The sequence below is a fragment of the Macaca mulatta genome, chromosome 7 (genome assembly GCF_049350105.2).
Source record: "Macaca mulatta isolate MMU2019108-1 chromosome 7, T2T-MMU8v2.0, whole genome shotgun sequence".
Taxonomy (NCBI): domain Eukaryota; kingdom Metazoa; phylum Chordata; class Mammalia; order Primates; family Cercopithecidae; genus Macaca; species Macaca mulatta.
In genome coordinates, this window is record NC_133412.1 from 166573542 (window position 1) to 166599079 (window position 25538).

General features: G+C 38.8%; 1 protein-coding gene across 4 annotated transcripts in view; it reads right to left on the reverse strand.

The window, feature by feature from the left end:
* BTBD7 (BTB domain containing 7) overlaps nt 1-25538 on the reverse strand; it is a 106978-nt gene that overhangs the window by 76556 nt on the left and 4884 nt on the right. Inside the window, exon 2 of one of the 4 annotated variants that reach the window (XM_077941651.1) lies at nt 24112-24235. The exons of the other annotated variants lie outside the window; for them this stretch is intronic. The gene's annotated coding sequence lies outside the window, so the exon portion shown is untranslated. The remainder of the gene's footprint in view (nt 1-24111; nt 24236-25538) is intronic. 4 annotated transcript variants of the gene reach the window in all.

Here is a 25538-nt window from a genome sequence, read left to right on the forward strand (position 1 = left end):
TCTACTAAAAACAATCAGGCCATGTGCAGTGGCTCACACCTGTAATCCCAGCACTTTGGGAGGCCAAGGCAGGTAGATCACTCGGGACCAGGAGTTTGCGACCTGCCTGGCCAACATGGCAAAACCCTGTCTCTACTAAAAATACAAAAATGAGCTGGGCGTGGTGGTGCATACCTATAATCCCAGCCACTTGGGAGGCTGAGGCATGAGAATTGCTTGAACCCAGGAGGCAAAGGTTGCAAAAGCCGAGATTGCGTCACTGTACTCCACCCTGGGTGACAGAGTGAGACTCTGTCTGGAAAACAAAACAAAAAACCAATTAGCCAGGCAAAGTGATGCATGCCTGTAGACCCAGCTATTCAGGAGGCTGAGGCGAGAGGATCGTTTAGGCCTAGAGATTGAGGTTGCAGGGAGCTATGAGCATGCCAGTGCACTGCAGCCTGGGTGACAGAGCAAGATCCTATCTCAAAAAAAAAGAGGTAAGCCTCTAATGCCAAAGGTATTGGGTGTGTGTTCAGAACACAATAGAGGAACTACTGGAGCAAAGCACAGATCAGTAGGAGCAAAGCAGCACCATTATACTACCATTACAGAAAGACTATTGGAAGATGATTGATCTATAAAAAGATGCTTGATGCAGAAAGACTTATTAGAGGATTCTTCCAGTAGTCCAGGAAAGTGTTACTAAGGTCCTGGCTTTCTTTATCTCTAAAATGGGGGCAACATAATAGCACCTACTCTATAAGGTTGTTTTAAGAGTTAAAATAATATGGACTGCTGGTCAGGCGTGGTGACTCATGCCTGTAATCCTGGCACTTCAGTAGCCTGAGGCAGGCAGCTCGCTTGAGCTCAGGAGTTTGAGACCAGCCTGGGTAACACAGCAAGACCCCACCTCAGGAAAAAAAAAAAAAAACAATTAAAAAAAAAAGATAATATGGACTGCCACTTGGAAAGCAGAAACAGGAGTCCATCAAAAGAGAAATGTCTTTTGAGGGACTTGGGCCTGTGCCAGGTCTGACCTGGACTGGACAAACTACATCTTAAGATGTTAAAATATTCTTTTAAAAAAAATTGGTTTCTAGCCATTCAAAGCAGAGAACCAATTCCTGGGAAGTGGTGCACTAAGAATGAATGTGGCTGCACGGTGAAGACACGAATGGGCATCTCCTACTCTGCCACCTTTACCTCAGAGCTCACACTCCAAACGCTTTATCCTGTCCTACAACCTCAGAAGATCCTCCTGAAGCAACAGATGGAAAATGAGAATCAGAGGGCTGAAAAGGTCCCCCCAAGAGGGAAGACTGACTCTAGGCCAATGGGTGTCGCTTATTCCTCTTATCTGGGTCTTTGGCAGCGGACCTGAGAAGTGATGCCTACAGCAGCCAGTGCAGAAGCTGCCTTGGCCTGGACATCCCCAAAAGTTTTGTTGTTTTCTAGCAGTGAGAATCCCCCAAAACTGAAGTAGCTCTGGAAGAAGCCTGAAAAGTTTTCCCCAAAAGTCAGGAAAAAGAACCTATAAGCAGAGGGTGAAAAATTATTATGAGGCCCTGCAAGACAGACTGTAGAACTTGCCCAATCAACTCTCATAAGTTGATGGGGCCTGCCATTTGGAGCCTTTATGTTTACGATATGGAAAACTAGCATTAAGCCAGGCACACAACATTTTACTGAATAAAGGAAATCACTGTTCTAACCAGGGACAACTGTTTTTATTGTGGGCTTGACAGTGTACAGAAAGATGGTTCATTCTAGATTTAGAGAGGGTGATAAAAATGAGTCTAGATTTGAGTTTGTTTATTTATTTATTTATTTTTATTTGTGAGACGGAGTCTCGCACTGTTACCTAGGCTGGAGTTGCAGTGGCGTGATCTTGGCTCACTGCAACCTCCGCCATCCGGGTTCAAGCAATTCTCCTGCCTCAGTCTCCCGAGTAGCTGGGATTACAGGCATACACCCCTACACCCGGCTAATTTTTGTATTTTTAGTAGAGATGGGGTTTCACCATGTTAGCCAGGCTGGTCTCGAACTCCTGACCTCAGGTGATCTGCTGGCCTCGGCTTCCCAGAGTGTTGGGATTACAGGCGTGAGCCACCACCCCCGGCCTAGATTTGAGTTTAAAGAGCATTTGCAGAGAGAAATAGAACTGACATCGGAGAATACATTCAAATCAAATGAATTTAAACGGAAAAAAAGCAATTTCTCCTAAATTCCATTCAAAGCCAAAACATTCAGATTTTCTGACACGAACTTAGCAAATGTTAAAAACACAAGGGGATATTTCTGGTTGATAAGTTACCGTGGGTTCCACTAGCAGAGCAGGAGAAAGAAGCAAATATGCTGGGTAAACTCTATAGTAAACCTGAGACTATGGCTGTACAGACAGAAGAGGAGAACACAGAGCAAAACAGAAACTCAAAGGTTTCCTCATCCAGGGCAGTCTTCACGAGGACGGTTCAAATTCCAAACTGTTAGATCATTAAAGGAATAGGCATGTGAATAGCCCTACGAATTATTAAAATTCTTATAAATGGGAAGACAATAATGGCTTAGGAGTTGAGGTAATTACATAGTAACATTCTATTTTTCTTCACATTACAGGGACTAAGAATCTAAATAAATATGGGGGTGGGGGACCGATTACTTTAAATTTTCAGTGAAAAAGAGTTACAAGCTATATATAATGGCTTAATACTGGCCACTCACTCCATTTTGATGAGCTCCTGCTCATCAGAGTATCTGCTATTTAAAGAATCTTTGTTGGCATGTCAAATGAAAAATGTGTTCCTCCTAAGTTTCCTCTGAAGTCTACACTTAGAATCTTGTATATAGTGGTCCTTGTAAAAAAAAAAAAAAAGTACTAGTGGTTGTGGTGATGAACAAGTTTTGAGAACGTTCAGCTATAAAAGACCCTCTCTATAAGAGACATCAACAAGGTCTCTTAGGAAAAACAAGAAGTAGAAAACCAGACAAAACTCTTACTCTTACAAGGATTATTAGAGGGCTTTCTTGTAACTATGATAATTTTTCCTCAACCCCATTGCTTGTCCCGTGCTACCCACTTGTAGCAGAAACACTGGGAGAGGATATTACAGTCTAAATATATCAAAATGAAACAGATATTCTCGGCCCTGTTAAGGCAATGTAAGTCTGCATCTTAAAACACTATTTTTCCTTTGTTTAGGACCCTGTCTTAGTCTGTTTTCTGTTGCTGTAACAGAACAGCATAGACTGGGTAATTTATAAAGAAATCTATTTCTTACAGTTCTGGAGGGTGGGAGGTCCAAGACCACCCCAATATCTGGTGAGGGCCATCTTGCTGTGCCATAACATGGCTGAGGGCATCACACAGCAAAAGGGCAAGAGCATGTGTGTCAGTTCAAGTCTCTCTTCCTCTTATAAAGCCACCAGCCCTATTATGATGGCCCCACCCTGATGATTTTATCTAATCCTAATTACTTTCCAAAGGTCCTACATTCCATTGACATACAAATTTGGGGACTAAGTTCCCAACACACAAAATGTGGGGAACAGCAAACCATAGTAGACATCTATAATAAAAAATTAAGATAATACATATGAGGTCCTTATCATAGAACACATAGTGAAGAATGCTTACCAAACTGGTAAGGGGAATGGTGGAGAGGAAGAAGGAAAACGATGACTGAGGTCTCTACCTTGCATAACTGGGTGGTTACAATGTTGTAAACCAAGAAGCATATAGGCGAAGCAATTTATGGGTTCACTGAGGGTGATAAATGTAATGGGTTTGAAGTCTGAGAAAGACATATTAAGGAGGCCAGGCACAGTGGCTCAGGCCTGTAATCCCAGCACTTTGGGAGGCTAAGGAGGACTGCTTGAGGCCAGGAGGTCAAGACCAGCCTGGGCAACAAAACAATCCCATCTCTTTTTTTTTTTAAATATATATATATATCAGGGAAGAAACAATTCAAACAGAACATAAAGAAGTCTAAAAACAAAAGTTTTCTAATACGATTAATATCTCATTTCTAAAGGTAATATTCCTTGTATTACAATACAGCATTCTCCCAAGACGCATTACTGCACAGCACCCAGCAAAATATGGGTGATCTCTAACCTCTCTTGAGATCTGAGTCTATGTGTTCTCCTAATAATATAAGTATCACTGTCATATATATCAGTAAGATACTTGTTTATTAAAGTATTGTATTATCTAAGATTTTTAGAGATCATTTCTTAAAACTCAGATTCTCTTTATCAGTTGTCTCATTCTGTCTTCCTTTGGGTTCACTGCACATGTCCCTCTGCCAAGAAAATAACATTTCAGAGGAAAAGGTTATGTCTTCTATGTAGTAATCATTATTGGAATGTCATGTCAGCAGTAATATCTTCCTGACATCTCTCACACCACAAATACAGTATTTTCTAGATTAACAGAATATGTAAATAAATTATCACTAACATTTTTCTATACTTTTCTTTTTCGTTTGTTTTTAAGAGGCAGAGTCTCACTGTGTTGCTCAGGCTGAAGTGCAGTGGCACAACCATAGCTCATAATGCCCGGGCTCAAGCAATCCTCCAGCCTCAGCCTCCCAAGTGGCTAGAGCAGGTGTGTGCCATCACGTCCAGCTAATTAAAAAACCTTTTTTTGTAGAGACAGGGTCTCACTAATGTTGTGCAAGCTGGTCTTGAACTCCTGGCCTCAAATGATCCTCCTGCCCTGGCCTCCCAAAGTGCTGAGATTACACGCATGAGACAGCACACCCAGCCCTGTACTTTACTTTCTAGAGCTATCTTACAACAATTGATTTCCTCATATAGGTACTAGGTACTGGTCGAGATAGGCTGTTATCTGATCCCTGAGTTGTCTCCTTGAAAAGCATTTCTTGCTCCTACCTCAGGGCTCTTCCCTTTGCTGTACCACTCTTCTGCAACGTCTTCACATGGTTCATACTCTCATTTTTACTGAAGTCTTTGCTCAAATGCTACCTCTCGGAGAAGACTTCCCTAATTAGACTATATAAAATAACATCCCACTCCATCATTCACTGTCCTCTTTCTTCAGTTTATTTTCTTTGCAGTAGTATTTTTCCACCACTTGAATTTCATTTATTCAACACTAAATCCTTACCACATAATACAGTACCTGGCACTTAGGAGGCATTAAGTTGAAAACTGCTGAATGAAATTAGTTTAAAAAAATAAACATTTAGTAAGGAAAGGCTTATCTGTAATCATTTGTTAAGATCTTGAGTACAAAAACTATTTCTTGGGATCCATATTCCTTCACAGTCTAAGCCTCTTAGAAGATTGTGATTAAAAAATTGGATTAGTACTTGAAAAAAATTTCCTAGAAAAAAGCCTCATGGACCACAGCGTACATATACCCTCAGATATGACTCTGTGGAGATGTTTCCATAAGCAATAAAGTAATTAACTTTTTAAAACAGACTGTTTCCTCATAATTAAACATAGATATGATCCAGAAATACCATTTGTGGATATATACCAAAAAAAGTGAAAACAGGGACTCAAACAGATGTGTACACCCATGTTCACAGCAACATTATTCACAATAGCCAAAAGGCAGAAGCAACTCAAGAGTCCACAGACAGATGAATGGAAAAACAAAATGTGGTGTAGACACAGAGTGGATTATTCAGCCTTAAAAAGGACGGAAATTCTGACACATGCTGAAACACAGATGAACCCTGAGAACATTATGTTAAGTGAAATAAGCCAGTCACAAAAGGACAAATACGGATTCCACTTATATGAAGTACTTAATCAAATTCATGAGATGGAAAGTAGAAAGATGGTTGTCAGGGGCCAGGGAGTTAGTCTTCAGTAAGTACAAAGTTTCAGTTGGGGAAAATGAGAAAGTTCTGGAGATGGATGGTGGTGATAGCTGCACAACAATGTGAATGTACTTAATGTTGCAGAACTATATATATACTTAAAACTGGTTAAAATGGTAAATGTTACGTATTTTTAAGTGACAACTTAAAAAATGGAAAAAACCTCACAAAAAAACATTAAAACAGAAAAGCAATGACATACCTTCCCTCTCCACTCCCTTTTTTAAACATTCCCCCCAACTTCATGTTCCTTTTAATGACTGGAGTAGGAGTATCTTATATCAGAATGGGAATATATAGTTTACCAACAGCTTTTTCATGTGTTAAGTCATTTTATTCTCACACTACGTCTTCCATGTAGACAGCACAGGCATCATTCTCTATTCTCCAAAATGAGGAAATTAAAGTAGAGACTTTAAAGTGACTTATCCAAAGTCAAAGAGTAAATTAGGCCAGGTGCAGTGGCTCACGCGTGTAATTCCAGCACTTCCGGAGGTCAAGGTGGGTTGATGACCTAGGTCAGGAGTTTGAGACCAGCCTAGTCAACATGGTGAAATGTCATCTCTACTAAAATACAAAAATTAGCCAGGTGTGGTGGTACACCTGTAATCCCAGCTACTTGGGAGGCTGAGGCAGGAGAATTGCTTGAACCCGGGAGGTGGAAGTTGCAGTGACCTGAGATTGTGCCACTGCACACCAGCCTGGGCAACAAGAGTGAAACTCCTCCGTCTCCAAGGAAAAAAAAAAAAAAAAAAAAAAAGTAAAACGGCAAAGCCAAGACCAAAGACCAGGCCTTCATTCCCTCACCTAGTGTGTGTCTTATCCCCACAACTCCTGCACCCCTGCTAAACAAGACAGCGTCTCAGAAGTCTTCAATCCTAAACCAACCTTTCTGAAGGAATCTGCCACGTCCACCTTAGGCTTCTGTGTCCACCGTGCTGCTGTTTCTATCACTCAACCCTTAAGTCTCCAGTTTCTACTTTATCACCCAACTGAGGTAAAGGGACAGATCTTAATCTCTCTAGCACTGTGTATTGTTGAACAGTAAAACGTTTCTTGATTGTGATTAATACTCCATAAATATCAAACCTCCTAGTATTCAAACACAGAGGACAATTAAATGACTAAGCTTCTCTATTCTCATCCCTTCCTATTACTTGTTTTTCCTTCTTTTGCAGGAGATACTTTAATTTTTGTAATAAAAATGAAAAAATATATGATAAAAAAGTGGAGAAAATAGTTAATGGACCTCTAACCATTGCCAAGTTTCAACCAACATTTACCAACTGGTAGGTGTTTTTTTCCTTTAGAAATGGGGTCTTGCTCTGTTGCAGAGGCTGGAGTGCAGTGGCACAAACACGCTCACTGTAACCTCAAATTCCTGGACTCAAGTGATCCTCCTGCCTCAGCTTCCCAAAGTGCTACAATTACAGGTATAAGTATCAACTATATCCCAGTCCACTATCTACCCAATCCCACTAGAATATTTTCAAGCAAATCTCAGATAGCATATTATTTCACCTCTAAAAGGTGAAATAATATTTCCATATTTACCTCTAAATATTTCCATATTTGCCTCTAAAAGGAAGTATGTAAAGCAACTACAGACTGCTATCACATCTAAAATAAACAATAATTCCTTCATATGAAACTCCTAGGCAGTGTTAACATTTCCCAAATTGTTTTTTCTTTGTTTGAATTAGGATCCAGATAAGGTCTATGCATTGTGACTGGATGACTATGTCTCTTCCATCTCCGTATACGGGTTCCTCCTCCTTTACAATTTTTTGTTGTCTGAAGAAATCAGGTTAGCTGGTAGTTTCCTATAGTTTGGATTTTGCCAAATGCATTACCATGATGTAGTTTAATAATGTTCTTCTGACTCCTGTATTTACAGTAAAATGATAGATATATCTAGAGCTGTGATCAGATTCAGGATCATTTTTGTATTAAAACATTTGCCGGGGGGGGGGGGGGCAGGCGCGGTGGCTCCCGCCTGTAATTCTAGCATTTTGGGAGGCCGAGGTGGGTGGATCACCTGAGCTCAGGAGTTTGAGACCAGCCTGGGCAATATGGTGAAACCCCATCTCCACCAAAATACAAAAAATTGGCTGGGCGTGGTGGCATGCACCTGTAGTCCCAGCTACTTAGGGGCTGAGGCACAAGAATCACTTGAACCTGGGAGGCGGAGGTTGCAGTGAGTCGAGAGCACCACTGCACTCCAGCCTGGGCAACAGAGTGACTCTGTTTCCAAAAACAAACAAACAAAGCAAAAAATCTTTTTTGTTTTTGCCAAGACTGCTTCACAGGTGGCAGGTAGTACGTACTTCCAACAGTTAAGTTCAAAAGGCTATTGAATTCCCTTTCTTTGATATTAACAGTTATCAATGATCACCAACTAGAGCAATTCATTAAGGGGGTTGAAAAATGATCACATGACAGTCTATCATTCTTTCTTTATTCACTAGCTGGAATAGTTCTATAAAAAAACTCATCAATTATTCAGTTGTCCTGATGCAGTCTGTATAGGAAGGACAGAATAAATGAGTAACTTTTTACTTTTATTTACCAATTTTCATAACTATTAGTAATAGCTTCCTAGCATCCTTAAAGACAATCAGTGAGTTTTAAAAAGTTTTGAATTCATAGACTTACATCTATGTGACAGGTTTAAATCCTTTGTAGTTATCCTTATTGAAGTTCAAACTGTCCCATCTTTGGAGAGTAGAGCCTTATTCGAATTGGTTCCTGAGACCTTATGACATAATCCTAACCTCCGCCTCTGAAAGCTTCCTTACCTTTCTGGTATTACGACTTATTCCAGGCATATCTTGTATTTTTCTTGCCTTTGATTTGGAACCAGTCATTTCCTTAAAGAAGCCCTAATTCCTTTTAGTGGGAAATGGTATTCAGAAACCACAATCTCAGTAATAGGGATGCTCAATGCCTTTTCAGTACACAGATCTAAGACATTATATACACACACATCTATATAAACATGTACATAGATATATAAATGTACATTATCATTAGTTTACACTGTTGCTTCCAATTCAAATTCAGTTTTGTAGGGTTTTTACTCAATTTCACTGATCTTATTTCTCCTTTCTCACATGTGAAAACCCTCTATTCTCAATGCAGCCTACATAATAGTTTATCACAAAATACTCACACAACCTGAGAATAAAAATATTAACACTATCATCACCAATATGATACATGAAAATCTTTTTAGTTTTAATTTAATTTTTTTTAACAATTTTTTTTACCTTTAGGATATATTCAACTTGGAATATTCTAAAAATTACTGTGTATATAAGTCACTTGGAATTGTTTACTCTGTGTGATTATATAACCAACTGGAAATCCACTTTATAAGATTTATTTTGATTTTTAGTCATTGCATTTTTAACTTTGTTATATAATTACTTAAAATATTTAAGTGGGTATAAAGTTAAAATTAAAAAAAAGATAAATCCAAAGAATACAAATTGCTGTCCCTGTCTATTCTAGTCCCTGCCTGCCCCATAGGTAACTGTACTTATACTTTATGCAGCATTTTATATTCCCTGTTTTTTGACTATTATCCATTGGTTCCCTACTATAAGCAATGCTGCAATTAAGTTAGTAACTTCCTTCTCCTGTCTCTCCCCCAGTATTTTAAGTGATATATTTCTATTTACAGTGAATACCTATAGATAACCAGTGAGCTTATACTACATTTCATATATTCTCCCCACATTCTTGATAATTAAACTCTACCTATGAACTATCGAGTGGTTACATACTACACTCTCAGTCTTAGTTCTACCAATAAAATATATATTTAATGCTCATCATCAGCTTAAAGTACCAGTTAAAGAGTGTTAAGAATACAGGTCTACAATTCTTTTTCAAACAGAAATCTTTGGAGCCACATACATTCAAAAATTCACTTTTTTCCTTTGCTTTCAAAAAGAAATAATACGGTTATAGTAAACACATCTGACAGCAATAATTTAAGCATATCCTTGGAATGACCTTGTATGGCAGATGCACCTGAATGTGTGTTCTGAGCTAGGGAATCCAGGAGTGGCCAACCCAGAGATTCCTTCCTTGTCTATAAGGACATCTGAGCCCCCAATCTGTCCCATGGAACACAAGCCCTACAGGAGACTGAGGCTCCAAGTTTTGGGTTGAATAGAGTGCCAGGTGGAGGTTGCTAGGTGGAAGTGCTAAGTGGAAATGCTATATAAACTGCATGCATATGGCAGGCGGTTGTGGTTCTTCTGCCCAGGCCACCGCCACTGGACTGTATGTAAGGCAGTTCTCCTGTCCAGCCCACTGCCACTGGACCCTCTCCTTTGTATGTAAGCCCCCAGTAAAACCCCACATCTCCTTTGTCGGCTCTGGGACTCTTCTTCAGCCTCTTGAACCTAATGCCATGCCCCCTGGAATGACAAAGGTTTGGCACGACATATGGTATACCAAACATTTACTGTATACTACATAACTATCCCCAGTGAGATCTGGCACAGCACCCTAATTTGTTTGAAACATCAAACAAATTAATATTTTGCAGTAAAATATACTATTTAGACTAACTTATGTAAGTTTAGGTTTGGTTTTGCTGGCAGATAAATCTGGTTCATGTCAATGTTTGCCATCAAATTAAGTCCTCCCAAACCCCCTAAAATAGTTTTCAGAACTTTTAGGATTTCAAATTATAAATAAGAGAATGTGGACCTGTGGTTAAAAATAGTCTTTTCCCTTATCCACCCACCGCCAAAAACAGTCAAAAGAAAACATTTCTATTCATGTTAAATGAAAATCTTTAAATTGACATTTTCTATAAAATTCCATTGCATTACTGCAAATGAAGATTAGTTAGTTGTTAGGGTTTTTTTTAGGAGAATCTTATTAAGCCATGTGGGGTTTTTTTTTCTAATATAACCTATTATAATTCAAAATAGCTGTCAGTCCCCTACTGATACTTTTTTCCCCATTAAAAATGCATTTTTAAAAGAATATAAAAGTACATCACATTCCACTAATCTATGCAACAATCTTCCAAATGTAACCAGAAGAATTTTTCAAACTAGAAAATGATGGAAAGAATGCAGAGAAATGAGGTGAGTATGGTTCTTAGAATTTTGAGTCTAGTGAAGAGGAAAGTATCTGAATTTTTGACTTATCCTAAAATGACACTATACACACATTTATTTTATTTTTTTTTATTTTTATTTTTATTTTTATTTGAGACATAGTCTTGCTCTGTTGTCTAGGCTAGAGTGGTTCACTCATAGCTCATTGCAGCCTCCAACTCCTGGGCTCAAGCAATCCTCCTGCCCCAGCCACCCGAGTAGCTAGGACTATAGGTGTGTGCCAGCATGCCCAGCTAATAAAAAACAACAATTTTTTTTTTCTTTTTGGTAGAGATGGGTCTCACTATGTTGCCCAGGCTGGTCTTGAACTCCTGTTATCAACTGACCTTCCTGCCTCAGCTTTGCAAAGCACTGGGATTACAAAGCATGAGCCACCTCACCTGGCTGAAACTATATTCTTAGTGTTCTTGTAGTATTTCTAGTTATGAAGTACTTCTTAAATAAAATACCTGCTATAAATGCATAGTAAGCGTGGTCTGAAATCTGTTATCGCTTAGCTGTTTAAATGATTTACAGCTGTTACTCTCCAAAGATTAACAACCCAGGAATAGTCACTAGGGAAGTCTTCTAGATAATCATTCTTAAACGGGGTAGGAAAAGCCAAACCAGTGAAGAAATCATTAAAAGAGATACTGAATTATTAGAAAAAATTTTAAAATGTGGATATGACTATCTTCTTATTTATGAAAACTAAATTTATATTAAATCCTAAATTTAAAAACTATTATGCATTCACATAAATTCAAATTTAAAATCTGGCCAGGTGACAGTTCATAAAAAACTATTTTCATTTCATAATATATCAAGGTTGCAAAAATATGGCCACATACAAAATTTTACTTTACCTTTAAGAAATTCCTACACAGAACTGTGTTGTATAAATATGTAATAATTTACTTAACCAAATCCATACTGAGGGTCACATCTAATTTTTCAATATTATAAACAGCACTGCAATTCTTTTACATGTATCTTTGCCCACTCTGCCCAGTCTAAATTATGTCCTTAGAATAAATTTCAAGAAGATTCTTGGGTTAAAGGATATACATGTTTCTATTTTGAAGACATATTGTCAGAAAAGTTGCAATTTACATTCCTATCAGCTCTGCATGAGAATGACCAAAATGCTGGACATTACTCATCTTTGCAATCTGATGGAGGAAAAATTATGCCATTGCTAATCTCTTAAAAATTAAACTGATATTCATTAGTCTCCATGTTGCTTTATATTCTTTGCCCATTTTTCTATTTGGCTGTTCTTTTTACTAATTTGCAACACTTACTATATTAATGTTAAAATAATAAATGGAAAATATTCACATAGGCCTTTTAAAACTATGATAGCTTTTGTCATAAATGTTTAAATTTTTCATATAGACAACTCTGTCTTTTCCTTTGTAACTTCTGAGTTTCCTGCTTCTTACTGCAAATATTTTTACATCAGAAAACAAATTTATATATAAATATATAAGTAGTTAGGACAATATTCGAGAAAGTTCTTTCAATTTGTGTTGTAATCTCCAAATTAGAGTATGTGGGTAAATACTCCTCTATTAAGGAGGAAGTTAACATTAAATTAAGAGTTTACAACACAGTTATTGTTTCAAGTCATTTGGTATACCAACATTTTACATTTTATTAAGTCCTAAGTATTAAGCTAACTAAATTACCTGCTGTTGCTTGGAAGTGAGATGGATAAATTTTCCAGATAACTGTAGGATACTTTTGTTAGCCACTGAGGTGTACATTGTTAGGCTTGACTTTTTACTGAATTTCCTGAGAACGTTGTGCTTAATTGACACTATTCTTTCTCCATTATTTGTAGATATGTCTGTTCAGCCATCAGTGGTTCTGACATCTAGAACATTTTCATCACCCCCTAAAAGAAGTTCCATTAGCAGTCATTCACCTCAATTCCCCAGTCCTAGGCAACTACTAATTTAATTTCTATCTCTACTGATTTATTTTGGACATTTTATATAAATGGGATCATATAATAACGTGGGCTTTTGTAATTGTCTTCTTTCACTTTAGCATAATGTTTTCAAGGTTCATCCATATTGTAGCATGTATCAGTACTACTTTATTCCTCTTTATTTGCTGTATAATATTCCATTATATGGATATACCACATTTTATTTGATTTATTCATTCATTCATCTACCCATTGATGGACATTTGGGTTGCTTCCACTTTTTGGTTATTATGAATAATGCTGTTACAAATATTTGTGTACAAGCTGTGTAGACATGTACTTCCATTCCTCTTAAGTATATGCCTAGGAGTAAAATGTATTTTTTTTTTTTTTGAGATGGAGTTTTGCTGTTGTTGCCCAGGCTGGAGTGCAATGGTGTGGTCTCAGCTCACTGCAACCTCTGCCTCCCGGGATCAAGCAATTCTCCTGCCTCACCCTCCCGAGGAGCTAGGATTACAGGCATATGCCACCACGCCCAGCTAATATTTTTGTATTTTTAGTAGAGACGGGGTTTCACCATGTTGGCCAGGCTAGTCTTGAACTCATGACTTCAGGTGATCCACCTGCCTTGGCCTCCCAAAGTGCTAGGATTACAGGTGTAAGCCACCATGCCCAGTCTTTTTTTTTTTTTTTTTAAATAGAGACAGTCTCACTCTTGTCACTCAGGCTGAAGTGTGATGGCACGATCATAGCTCGCTGTAGCTTCAAACTCCTGGGCTCAAGTGATCCTCCCGAGTAACTGGGACTACAGTATGCACCACTGTGCCCAGCTAATTTATTTTTATTTTTTCTGTTGAGACAGGGGTCTTGGTGTGTTATCCAGGTTGGTCTTGAACTCTTGGCCTCAACTGATCCTCCCACTTTGGCCTCTCAGAGTTTAAGGATTACAGCTGTGAGCCACCATACTGGGCCTAACATGTATTTTTAATTATTGTTCCCATTTTCCACTGCCCACTATAAGGTAAACTATATAAGGTCAGGGTTTTTGTTTTATTCACTGTTGTATCTCCAGTGCCTAGAACTGTGTCTGGCAAATATAGTAGGTGCTCAACAAATTTTGCTGAATGTATGAATGAAATAGCAAAAATGTTTGCTTGCTCTGACACAGTAATTGAGCAGAGATGGAGGGACAGTTCATATTCAAGATGGTAAAGAGATCATAATATTGCTGTGGCAAACTGAGAAAATGCTCATGTAACATAGACAACTGTAATTTGATCCTTAGTATTAGATTAAATCTGGTGCAAAGTAAGCAAAGTGGGTCAGGGAAAAAAATGCGAGATGAGGCAGGACATGTAGGCAGACGCCAAGTCATGCATATTCCTGCGAAAAGGCTAAGAGTCCTGTAGTTAAGAAATCTGTTTAACTTTGTTTAATTCAGCCTTTCCGAACTTAATCACAGAAACCTTCATAAGAAAGAGTGCAGTGGTATGACCTCGACTCATTGCAACCTTTGCCTCTTGGAGTCAAGGGATTACCCTGCCTCAGCCTCCAGAGTGGCTAAGATTACAGGCACGTGCCACCACACCCAACTAATTTTTTACTTTTAGTAGAGATGGGGCTTCACTATGTTGGCCAGGCTGGTCTTGAACTCCTGAACTTAAGTGATCTGCCTGCCTCAGCCTCCCAAAGTGCTGGGATTATAAGCATGAGCCACTGCGCCCGGCCAGAATACACTTTCGATCATATTATAGTAGTCAACCTTTGCACTGAGCTAATGTTGATACTTTTTTTTTTTAACTCAAAGAAATGGGGTTTGGTATGTTGCCCAGGCTGGAGTGCAGTGGCTAATCATACGTGCAATTATTGTGCACTACAGCTTTGAACTCCTGGGCTTATAAACACATCCTCCTGCCTCAGCCTCCCAAGTAGCTGGAACTAGAGGCACACACTACCACACCCAGCTAATCTTGACACATTATGAAAGAAAACAGGTGAAGAAAAAAAGAACATAATATAAAGTGATAATTGATTTTTTACTTATTTAAATTTTGAACTCAGAAACAGCAAAAGGTACGATGCCAAAAAGACAACATAGCAGGCCTAGGAATGCTATCCTTAGAAAGGCCTGCATGCAAAGATGGCCCTGGCAGGTCTCTGGGAAACTGGGATTTTGGGAGCGTTTCCATAATTCCCTGACTATTTAATAAGGGTGATTTACTATGCCTAAACTGTGCAAACAATATGGTTTATGCTGAATATCCGCTTTCCTTCTGGGAGCTTAGAATTTGGTACAAGCTAGATAGAGGGTGCCTATGTGATTATACCCCAATAAACATCCTGGGCACTGAGTCTCTAATAAGCTTCCTTGGAAGACAACATTTCACAAGTATTGTCACAAGTCGATGCATCCTGTGTGGTTTCACTGGGATAAGACTCTTGAAGCTTGTGCCTGGTTTCCTCTAGACATTGCCCCATGGGCATTTTCACTTTGTATTTTTTTTTTTTTGCTGTAGTAACGCTTAGCTCAGTCATACTATATGTCGAGTCCTGTGCTTCCTCCTCACCAAACCTGGGGGTGATCTTGCGGATCCCAGTGCAGGCACAAAATGGGATATGATAAAATGTCTTTCTCTACTGTCCTCCCAAAATGAAATTATATTGTTTTGGGATAAATATTCAGCTGGTAATCAAGAGTAAAGCTATTTTTAAAAATCTGCAAGGAAATTACCCTAAAAATCAGAATAGCAGTAACCTTTAAGAGGAAGAAGAAGGTGGTTATGATTGGGAAGAGGCATGAGGGGGGCTTCTGGAAAACTTACAGTGCTCTATTTCATGGTCAGAGTGATGTCAGCTTTAAAATAGTTTTTTTTTTTTAAAGTTAAATTTATTTAATGTACTTGGTATGTGTATTACTTCACAATAAAATGTTTTGTTGGAGCTACTACAAATTTGAAAGTTTCAGCTGAACCCTTGAAACAAAATCCAGTTCCTAAAAAGGATCTAGAAGAATGAATGAAAAGCCAAGTATTGAGTCATACAAAATGCTGATGATTTGGGGGCTGGAAAAGAAAGAGAACTGAGCAAAGTATAAAAGCACAAATCAGACTGGGTAGTGACCAGGATAGCCTGTATGTAAGAAGTGGCACTTGAATGAGGTTTACATCAAACAGAGAAATCATCCCTCTCCTATATGCTACCAGAAAGTTTGGGATACACTTCAATTTCCATTCTCACTCTGTAAGAGCAATGAATTAAGATTTCTATGTCCTCAAACAGATTAAGTTATTGGAATACTGGGACTGTGTCTTATTTCAGTAACTATATAGTCCAAAGACCTTAAAGGGGGCCTGGCTCATAATGAACCCTTAATAAATGAGGTCCAAGCTAGGTGCGGTGGCTCATGCCTGTAAACCCAGCACTTCAGGAGGCCAAGGCGGGCGGTTTGCTTGAGCCCAGGAGTTTGAGATCAGCCTGGGCAACGGGCTGTTACAAAAAACAGAAAAATTAGCCAAGTGTGGCAGTGTGTGCCTGCAGTCTCAGCTACTCCGGAGGCTGAGATGAGAGGGATCACTTGAGTTCAGGCATTTGAGGTTACAGTGAGCAGTGAGCCATGACTGCACCACTGCACTACAGCCTGGACAACAGAACGAGACACTGTCTCTAACAACAACAACCAAAACCAAAAAACAACAGACAAAATATGCTCTGGTCCTTGCAAGATGTTAGAGTTTAACCATGGAGAAATGTAGGCAAGGAGATTTCAATACAGAGAACAGCTTAACAATTAATAGGTATCACAACAGCCAAGATGTGGAAACAATCTAAATATCCATCGACAGATGAATGGATAAAGAAAATGTGGTATATACATAAATGGAATACTATTTGGCTTCAGAGAAGGAGGAAATATGGTGACAACATGGATGAACCTTGAAGACATTATGCTAAGTAAAAGAAGCCAGTCACAGAAAGACAAATACTACATAATTCCACTTATATGAGGTCTTTATCTAGGCCTGGTCATTACCCAGAATGATTAGTGAGTATCTAAAATAATCAAATTCATGGAATCGAAGAGTGAAATGGTGGTTGTCAGGGACTGGGGGGAAATGCAGACTTATTAATCAACGGGCATACAGTTTCAGTTAAGCAAAATGGATAAGCTCTAGAGATCTGCTGCACAACACTGTACCTATAATCAACAATAATGTGTCGTATACTTAAAAATTCGTTGAAAGGGTAGATCTCATATTGTGTTCTTACCAAAAAAATTAAATAAGAATGAATAGGACAACTTATATGTGAGACAACACTAAGTACTAGGAAATGAGATAAGAAAGGAAGACTTGAGAGTTGATTAGATTACAGAGAAGAAGAAAGAAAGGGGCAAAGATGATGCCATTGTCCAACTAGGTAGAGCTGATAAAGAAAATAAAAATGGAACACCCAGAAAGATAGAGGAAAACCAGAAAAATGTGGTCTCAATAGAATTCAAGAGAGGAAACTGAACTAGAAGAGAACAGATGTTTTACAATTCTTTTTTAGAAGTATGGCTGCATAAAGGTTCAGAGAAGTGAGGCAGTAGCAGAGAGGCATGTGGAAGTCTGAAAAGGTAAGTGTGAGAGGGAGGGGAAGATATTAAAACAAATGAGTAAGTGGATAGAATGATGTAGAAAAGCTGCAGTTTTCAACTGGGGTGACTGTTCCCTCCTTCCGCCCTCCCTAACCCCCACACTTGACAATGTCTAAAGACAGTTTAAATGCCACAACTGGAGAGGGGAAAGGGAAAGGGCACTATTTGCCTCTAACAGGTAGAAGCCAAGGATGCTGCTAAACATCTCACAAGGCACAGGGACAGTCCTCCACAACAAAGAATTACCTCGCCCCAAATGTCAAGAGTCCCAAGGTTGAGAAGCCCTGTAATACAGTATAAGGAATACAGAAAAGAAAGATTAATCAAAGAAGTCAGCCTTCGGCAAGAACATTCAGAGAGGAGGAAGACTTTTTTGGTTCTCTCTCTACTGATAAAGAATTACAGCAGAATTACAGCTAGAAGTAGCTTTCAGATTTTCAATTTGAAAAGTCTATTGAAGTATAATGACATTCCAACTTCTCCAACAAACACATGAACACAATGTGCGTGCCTTACATCATTATCCACCATGTGACTACTGGATACAGAAAAACTACTTTTTTTTTTTGAGGTAACAGTCAAGGTTTAAAATATGGGATACTTTAAAAAACCTCTACACACAGAGAAATTATATCTCTGTAATTTGTTAGAAGGTTAACCAGTATAAATGATCAGAGTCCATCTACTAGTATAATTTTATTTTATAAAATTTCCTACATACCCTTTAGAAACTAATTACAAATGATCCATATTTTAACAGTTCACAGAGGGATAATATGAGAGAGAGGCCTACAAAGCACTAGATTTTACAGTTGCAAAGTGATACTGTTATGCAGTATAGGGCAAAAAGAAATTAAGAGAGGTTATAAAAAAATGAGCTTGTAACCATGATTAACTTGATCATAAAAATTTTACTTTGTATAATAAGTAGGCATAAAAACATTACTTCATTTACTGACACACACACTATGTGAAAGGTACTGAGAAGAATTTAATCAAAACACTCTCTCTCAAATAAGAATTTTCATTCATTTAAATATTTTCTGAGCACCTAGTATGTGCTAAGCACATGGGGATATAACAATGAACAAGTCAGGCATAATTTCTCCTCCAAAGGTGCTTCTTTTAAGGGGGCTGTGGCTCACGCCTATAATCCCAGCACTTTCAGGGGCCTAGGCGGGCGGATCGCTTGAGGTCAAGAGTTCAAGACCAGCCTGGCCAACATGGTGAAACCCCGTCTCTACTAAAAATACAAAAATTAGCTGGGCGTGGTGGTGTGTGCCTGTATTACCAGCTACTTGGGAGGCTGAGGCAGAATCGCTTGAACCTTGAACCCGGGAGGTGGAGGTTGCAGTGAGCCTAGATAGCGCCATGGCACTCCAGCCTGGGCTACAGAGCAAGACTCCGTCGCAAACAAACAAGCAAACAAACATCCCAAAGGTGCTTATAGTGGGGCAAACTGTTAAATAGCCAATTACAATGTAAGGGAAGCATAAATCAGCGGAGATACAGACTTCTGGAGCAAAATGCCTGAGTTTGGATCTGACTCTGCCATTTCTAAACTGTATGATCTTGGGCAAGTTCTTAAAAATCTTCATTGTGTCTGGTAATAAAACTGTTTATCTTATACGATTCTTGAGAAAGTGACATTTGGGATGATATCCAAGCTGACAATAAAAAGTGTGAGCTTTCCTCAGAAGGAGAGGGAGGAATGCCAAAATAATGCTCGAAACAGCAGCGGGAACTAACCATGAGAAGGCCCACAGAGAGAACAAAACCGGGTTCATGAAGGAAATAAAGGTATTTCTATATAGAGTGCAGCAGACAGTGGCAAGATACGAGCCACAGAATCCGAAAAGGAGTTTGGACTTAAGAGAGTTGATTGTTGTTTTTAAAAAACGTATGCTATTGCTTATTTATTTTTATGTTTTAGATACAAGGTCTCATTTTGTCAACCAGGCTGGAGTGCAGTAGGGTGATCACTACTCACCGTAACCTCAAATTTCTGGGCTCAAGTGATCCTTCCACCTCAGCCTCTCGAATAGCTAAGAACTACAGGTACATGCCACTATACGTGGCTAATTTTTAAACTTGTTTTTTTTTTTTTTTTTGTAGAGATGTGATCTCGCTATGTTGCCCAGACTGGTCTTGAACTCCAGGACTCAAGTGATCCTTTTGCCTTGGCCTCCAAAGGGTTGGGATTACAGGGGTGAGCCACTAAAACCCAGCCTGCTTATTTATTTAAAAACATACACTATATGCTTAAACATATACTATTACTATTGCTTGATTTAAATGATTTTTTTAAATTCAAGAATTAGTAAGCCCACAGACATAAAGAACACATACAAAATACAAAAGAGAGATCTTGGTTTAAATAACCAAAAGTTGAAATCCAAAGAGCATTTACTTAATTTTCAAAGTGGATAGAGAAATATAAAGTGAGTAATTTTACAGATGTGGAACTAAAGCACAGAGAAGTTAACTGGGCCTTAGTAAAGTAAAAAGCTAACAACTAGACATCAAAACGAAAAGGTTTTTCTTCATGGACAAATACATCCTTTCAGGATCATCCAATACATGGTATCACGTATTTTTAAAGGTATACTCTATGCCTTTTGTCTTCATTTTAAAAATAACTACAAGGCTGGGTGACGTGGCTCATGCCCATAATTCCAGTGCTTTGGGAAGCCAAGATGGGAGGAATTGTTTGACGCCAGGAGTTCAAGACCAACCTGGGCAACATAGCAGGACCCCGTCTCTACAAAAAAAAGTTTAAAAATTAGCTGAGCATGATGGCGTGTGCCTGCAGCCCTAGCTACTCAGGTGGCTGAGGTAGGACAAACTCTTGAGCTGAGGAGTTTGAGGCTGTGGTGAGCTATAATAGGGCCACTGCACTCCAGCCTGGGTACAGAATAAGTACCCTGTCTCTTAAAACACAAACACTGCAAAGCTGGGTGTGGTAATCTCAGCTACTCAGAAGGCTTGAGGATCGCTTGAGCCCAGGAGTTTGGAACCAGCCTGGGCAACACAGCAAGAACATGAATTGAAAAAAAAAAAATTTTTTTTAACCCTACAAATTAGTATGTTAAAGTTTAATTTATTTGACCAAAGTCAATGAATGATGAAATATACAGAGTTTGTAAATTGTAACTCTTCTTCCCCATCCTTCCTCCCTTATCAGACATTACTGGTGAAGCACGTGACAGAACTATGACTCTGCAATTGAGGCTATGAGACTTCTCTGTCATATGCTATCACTAACATTCACTACAACCTCATCTAGTTCTGTCACAAAGCTTTCTGCTTACAAGAAAATTCTCATGTCTGGTCTTAAGCAAGCAAAAAATATTTTAGGCAAGTCTGAAGACAAGAATAATTAGGTCTCATGAAGCATATTATAGAATTTTTCTCTAAAGAATAATTCACAAATGAATCCCAGATGAAATAGACCTAAATGTAATATTGCTCCTTCCATAAGGGACTATAGCCAGAAGATGGACATAGTTTTTATCTAAATGAAAATGTCTAGGTAATAACAAAGGGCAAGCAAAAAACAATGTCTGATCTCACTGGTTTTTCCATTTTTACTTTAAAGACAACAACACACCTCATGTTTATTCAAAAAATGGCTTACAACTAGCAGAGCAGAAACTCTTTGAAAAATTGCTTATAAAAGCACTCTTTCATGTTACTATTTCATCTTAACAACTCACTTGCTGAATACCTATTATTCATCGTGTGACACTATTAGACATTGTGCTACATCCTGTACACTTTGGTTCAAACCATACAGTCATGTAGAGGAGTCAGGCATACAAGCAATTATAATACAGGGCAATAAAGGATAGAAGAGAAGTGTAAAGTTCCAAAAGAACATATGACTATTGTGCAAAGTTCCAAAAGAACGTATGACTATTGGTAAAGGTACCATAACTCGATCTTGAAAAATAAAGAGGACTGTATCAATCAAGAGATTTTGGGCCAGGTGCAGTGGTTCACATCTGTAATCCCAACACTTTGGGAGACTGAGGTGGGAGGATCACTTGAGACCAGGAGTTCAAGATGCCTGGGCAACATAAGGAGACCCTGACTCTACAAATAATTTTTTTAAAGTAGCCAGGTGTGGTGGCTACTTCTCAGAAGCCTGAAGCAGGAGGATTGCTGAACCCAAGAGGTCAAGCTTGTAGTGAGCTGTGATTCTATCACTGCACTCCAGCCTGGGCGACAGAGCAAGACCCCGCCTCAAAAAAAAAAAAAAAAAAAAAAAAAAAAAGAAGAGAATCAAGAGATTTTTGATGGCAAAATAACTCCAAAGAATTGTCTGAAACATTAAGAAAATTATCTGTCATAAGAAGTCCTGTGGTGGGGATGGCTCCAGGCCTAATAAAATATGTGGCTAAATGATGTTACCAAGGATCCAGATTCCTTCTACCTCTCTGCTCTGCCATCTTCAGGAAGTGCTTCATCCCTTGTGATCCCAAGACAGCTGTCAGTAGCAATAGGGGCCTTATGTTCTCTTGTTCACATACAAGAGGGGAAGGAATCTTCTCCCCCAGAAATAGAATGTCTACTTCCCTTCAAATCTGATTGGTACAAATAACAGTTTACAGGGAAGTGCCATGAGTTGACTGGTTTGAACGAATGGAAATCTACCACTGGAGGTGGTGACAAATCAGCTTCTCCAAGTCTGCTGCATGCATGAACAAAAACAGATTTCTGTTAGGAAAGAAGAGGAAAGTAGACATTAGATGGGCAGCTAACAGAATAGGCAAAGAATAAGAACTCCAAACAATGGGATAAACACACATAAGACAGAGGCACAGGGAACAAGAAACAGCATGGCTGGAGTGACAGGAAACCTAAGGTTGAACACAGTCTATAAACTCTTGTGAGTTTGTACCCCATTGACAAGATAAGTTAACAAAGGTATTTTACGTAGAGAAGCAATAAGTTCCTATATATATACACACACACATATATATATATATATATATATATTTTTTTTTTTTTTTTTTGAGACGGAGTCTAGCTCTGTCGCCCAGGCTGAAGTGCAGTGGCGCAATCTTAGTTCACTGCAACCTCCGCTTCCTGGGGACAAGTGATTCTCCTGCCTCAGCCTCCTGAGTAGCTGGGATTACAGGCACCCACCACCACGCCTGGCTAATTTTTGTACCTTTAGGAGAGACAGGGTTTCGCCATGTTGGCCAGACTGGTTTTGAACTCCTGACCTCAGGTGATCTGCCCACCTCAGCCTCCCAAAGTGCTGGGATTACAGGTGTGAGCCACTGCATCTGACCTGTTTTTTTAAGAACATAATGGTGATAGTAATACAGAGAATAGCCAGAGATGGAGAGGTACAGTGAGAGAACAAGTTGCAGAGACTTAGCTGGCAGGCTGTTTAATAAGTAGTCCAGACTAATAAGGGAGTGGCAATAGAGAGGAAAAGAATGGAGTAAAAAAATACATACAAGGTAGAAAAGCTGCAAGATTTCCGTACCTATTTTAACAGATGAGAAAATTAATCTTCAGATAGGTTAAGTGACTTGCTTTAAGATCATAAAACTATAAACATCAGTCAGAATCTAAATGGAGATTTGATTCCCAGTCCAGTGTTCTATTATATCACAACTATACCTAAAAACCCCAACGATGCTCTAAAAGTGAACTATTTTGAATCCTGTAAACTTAAAGAATGTTCTGTGTATTGGATTAAAGTGTTTCCTATCTATTCCAAGTGTCCCCATCTATTTCAATCTTAACATAATGTTCACATGTCACACAATGACATGGATTTAATGTCAATTTATAAAACTAAGTATATTATGTTTCTAAAGTTACTATATTATTTGAAATAGTAAGGGTATCTAAAAGACTCAATTTGTGATGTCAAATTTACAAACTGTCCAAAATTTTAAAATAAAAAAAAAAACCACAACAGCGTGGTGGTTCTTAAATCTTGACCTTGTTCTGCAAATAAGTGCTGAATGTCCGAATGTCATTATAAATCTGGAATCAGCAGACACTTGAAAACTTTAATTGAAAGTATGCCTCAGCTGGGCATGGTGGCTCACACCTATAATCCTAGCACTTTGGGAGGCCAAGGCTGGAGGACTGCTGGAGTCTTGGAGTTCGAGACCAGCCTGGGCAGCACAGTGAAACCCCATCTCTACAAAAAGTACAAGTTAGCCAGGCATAGTGGCACATGCCCGTAGTCCCAGCTGCTCAGGAGGCTGAGGTGGAAAGATTGCTTGAGCCCAGGTAGTTGAGGTTGTGGTGAGCCATGATTGCACCACTGCAGCTTAGGTGACAGAGCAAGACCCTGTCTAAAACAAAGAAAATATGAAATAAATAAAGCCTCTTTCTGAAACTTTGGATTCTGATAACTAACTTCCACTAGCATTCACCTAAAAAGAAAACTGGGCCAGGCATGTTGGCTCACACCTATAATCCCAGCAATTTGGGAGGCTGAGGCAGGTGGACAACCTTAGGTAAGGAGCTTGAGATAAGCCTGGCCAATGGGCCGAAACCCTGTCTCTACTAAAAATACAATAATTAGCCAGGTGTGGTGGCACGTACCTATAGTCCCAGCTACTTGGGAAGCTGAGGCAGGAGAGAATCGCTGGAACCCGGGAGGCAGCAGTTGCAGTGAGCCGGGATCACGCCATTGCACTCCAGCCTGGGCGACAGAGCGAGACTCCGTCTCAAGAAAAAAGAAAAAAATGTCAAAAGAAAAACTGTTATCTCACTTTAATAATGATACTGTACCTGTTTTAGAAAAAGTCACTTGCCTAATTCTTCTAGAGTGGTGAACTTTGATTTTGCTTTATTACCATTGTACCAGGACCGGGTTAAGAGGAAAATGGTTTTAAATAAAGCCTAGGCAACACTACAAGACCCTGTCTCTCACAACAAAAATGAGCCAGGCATGGTGGCACTTGCCTGTAATCCCAGCTACTCGGGAGGCTGAGGCAGGAGGCTCGCTGGAGCCCAGAAGGCCAAGGCAGCACTGAGTTATGACTGCACTCAGCCTGGTGTCAAAGTGAGACTCTGTCTCAAGAAAATTAAAAAGTGATAAAATAAAAAATAAACATTATTTCCATTAAAAATTATATAATAAACAATATGTTTTTTACTTTACAGAGTTAAACCTCAGTCTTCTGCTTCTTGATTCAATTAACAACTTCAGTGAATACCCATGTGCCAGGCACTGTGCTAGATGCTAGAAATGCAAATGTGAGCCTAGTTGTACTATAGTTATTCAGACATACATTTGCATAATTATTTGAGTAATGTCAGTTTTCCCCACTAAATAACTATAGTATTATTTTTATTCAACCAAAACAGGTCTGTAAATGTACAAAGATGATGCCTAAAACATCAACTTCATAATATATTATTCTGTCAATGACACCAAGATTCTTTCACTCACCAGGCTAGAAATTCTTTCTTTTCAGCACCCACAAATGATTTTTCTTAAAACACACCTGTTAAAACACTCAACAAACCAGGAATATAAGGAAGCTACCTGAACATAATAAAGGTTTTATATAAAAAACTCATGTTAGTATCATACTCAACAGGAAAGACTGAAAATGTTTCCTCTAACATCAGGAACAAGCCAAGGATGCCTGCTTTTACCACTTCCAGTCAACACAGTACCGGAAGTCCCAGCTGAGATTAGGCAAGGAAAAAAATAAAAGGCATCCAAATTGGAAAGCAAGAAGTAAATTAACTGTTCGCAAATGACACGCTCCTATATGTAGAAAACACCACAAAAAAGATTCCATACACACAAGAAAACTATTAGAACTAATAAATTCTGTAAAGTTGTACGATACAAAATTAACACACAAAAATGAGTTGCGTTCTTAAACATTAACAATGAATAATCCAAAAGAGAAATTAAGACAAGAATCCTATCTAAAATCACATCAAAAAGAATAAAATACTTAGGAATAAACCTAGCGAAGGAGACAAAAGACTTTTACACTGAAAACTAAAAA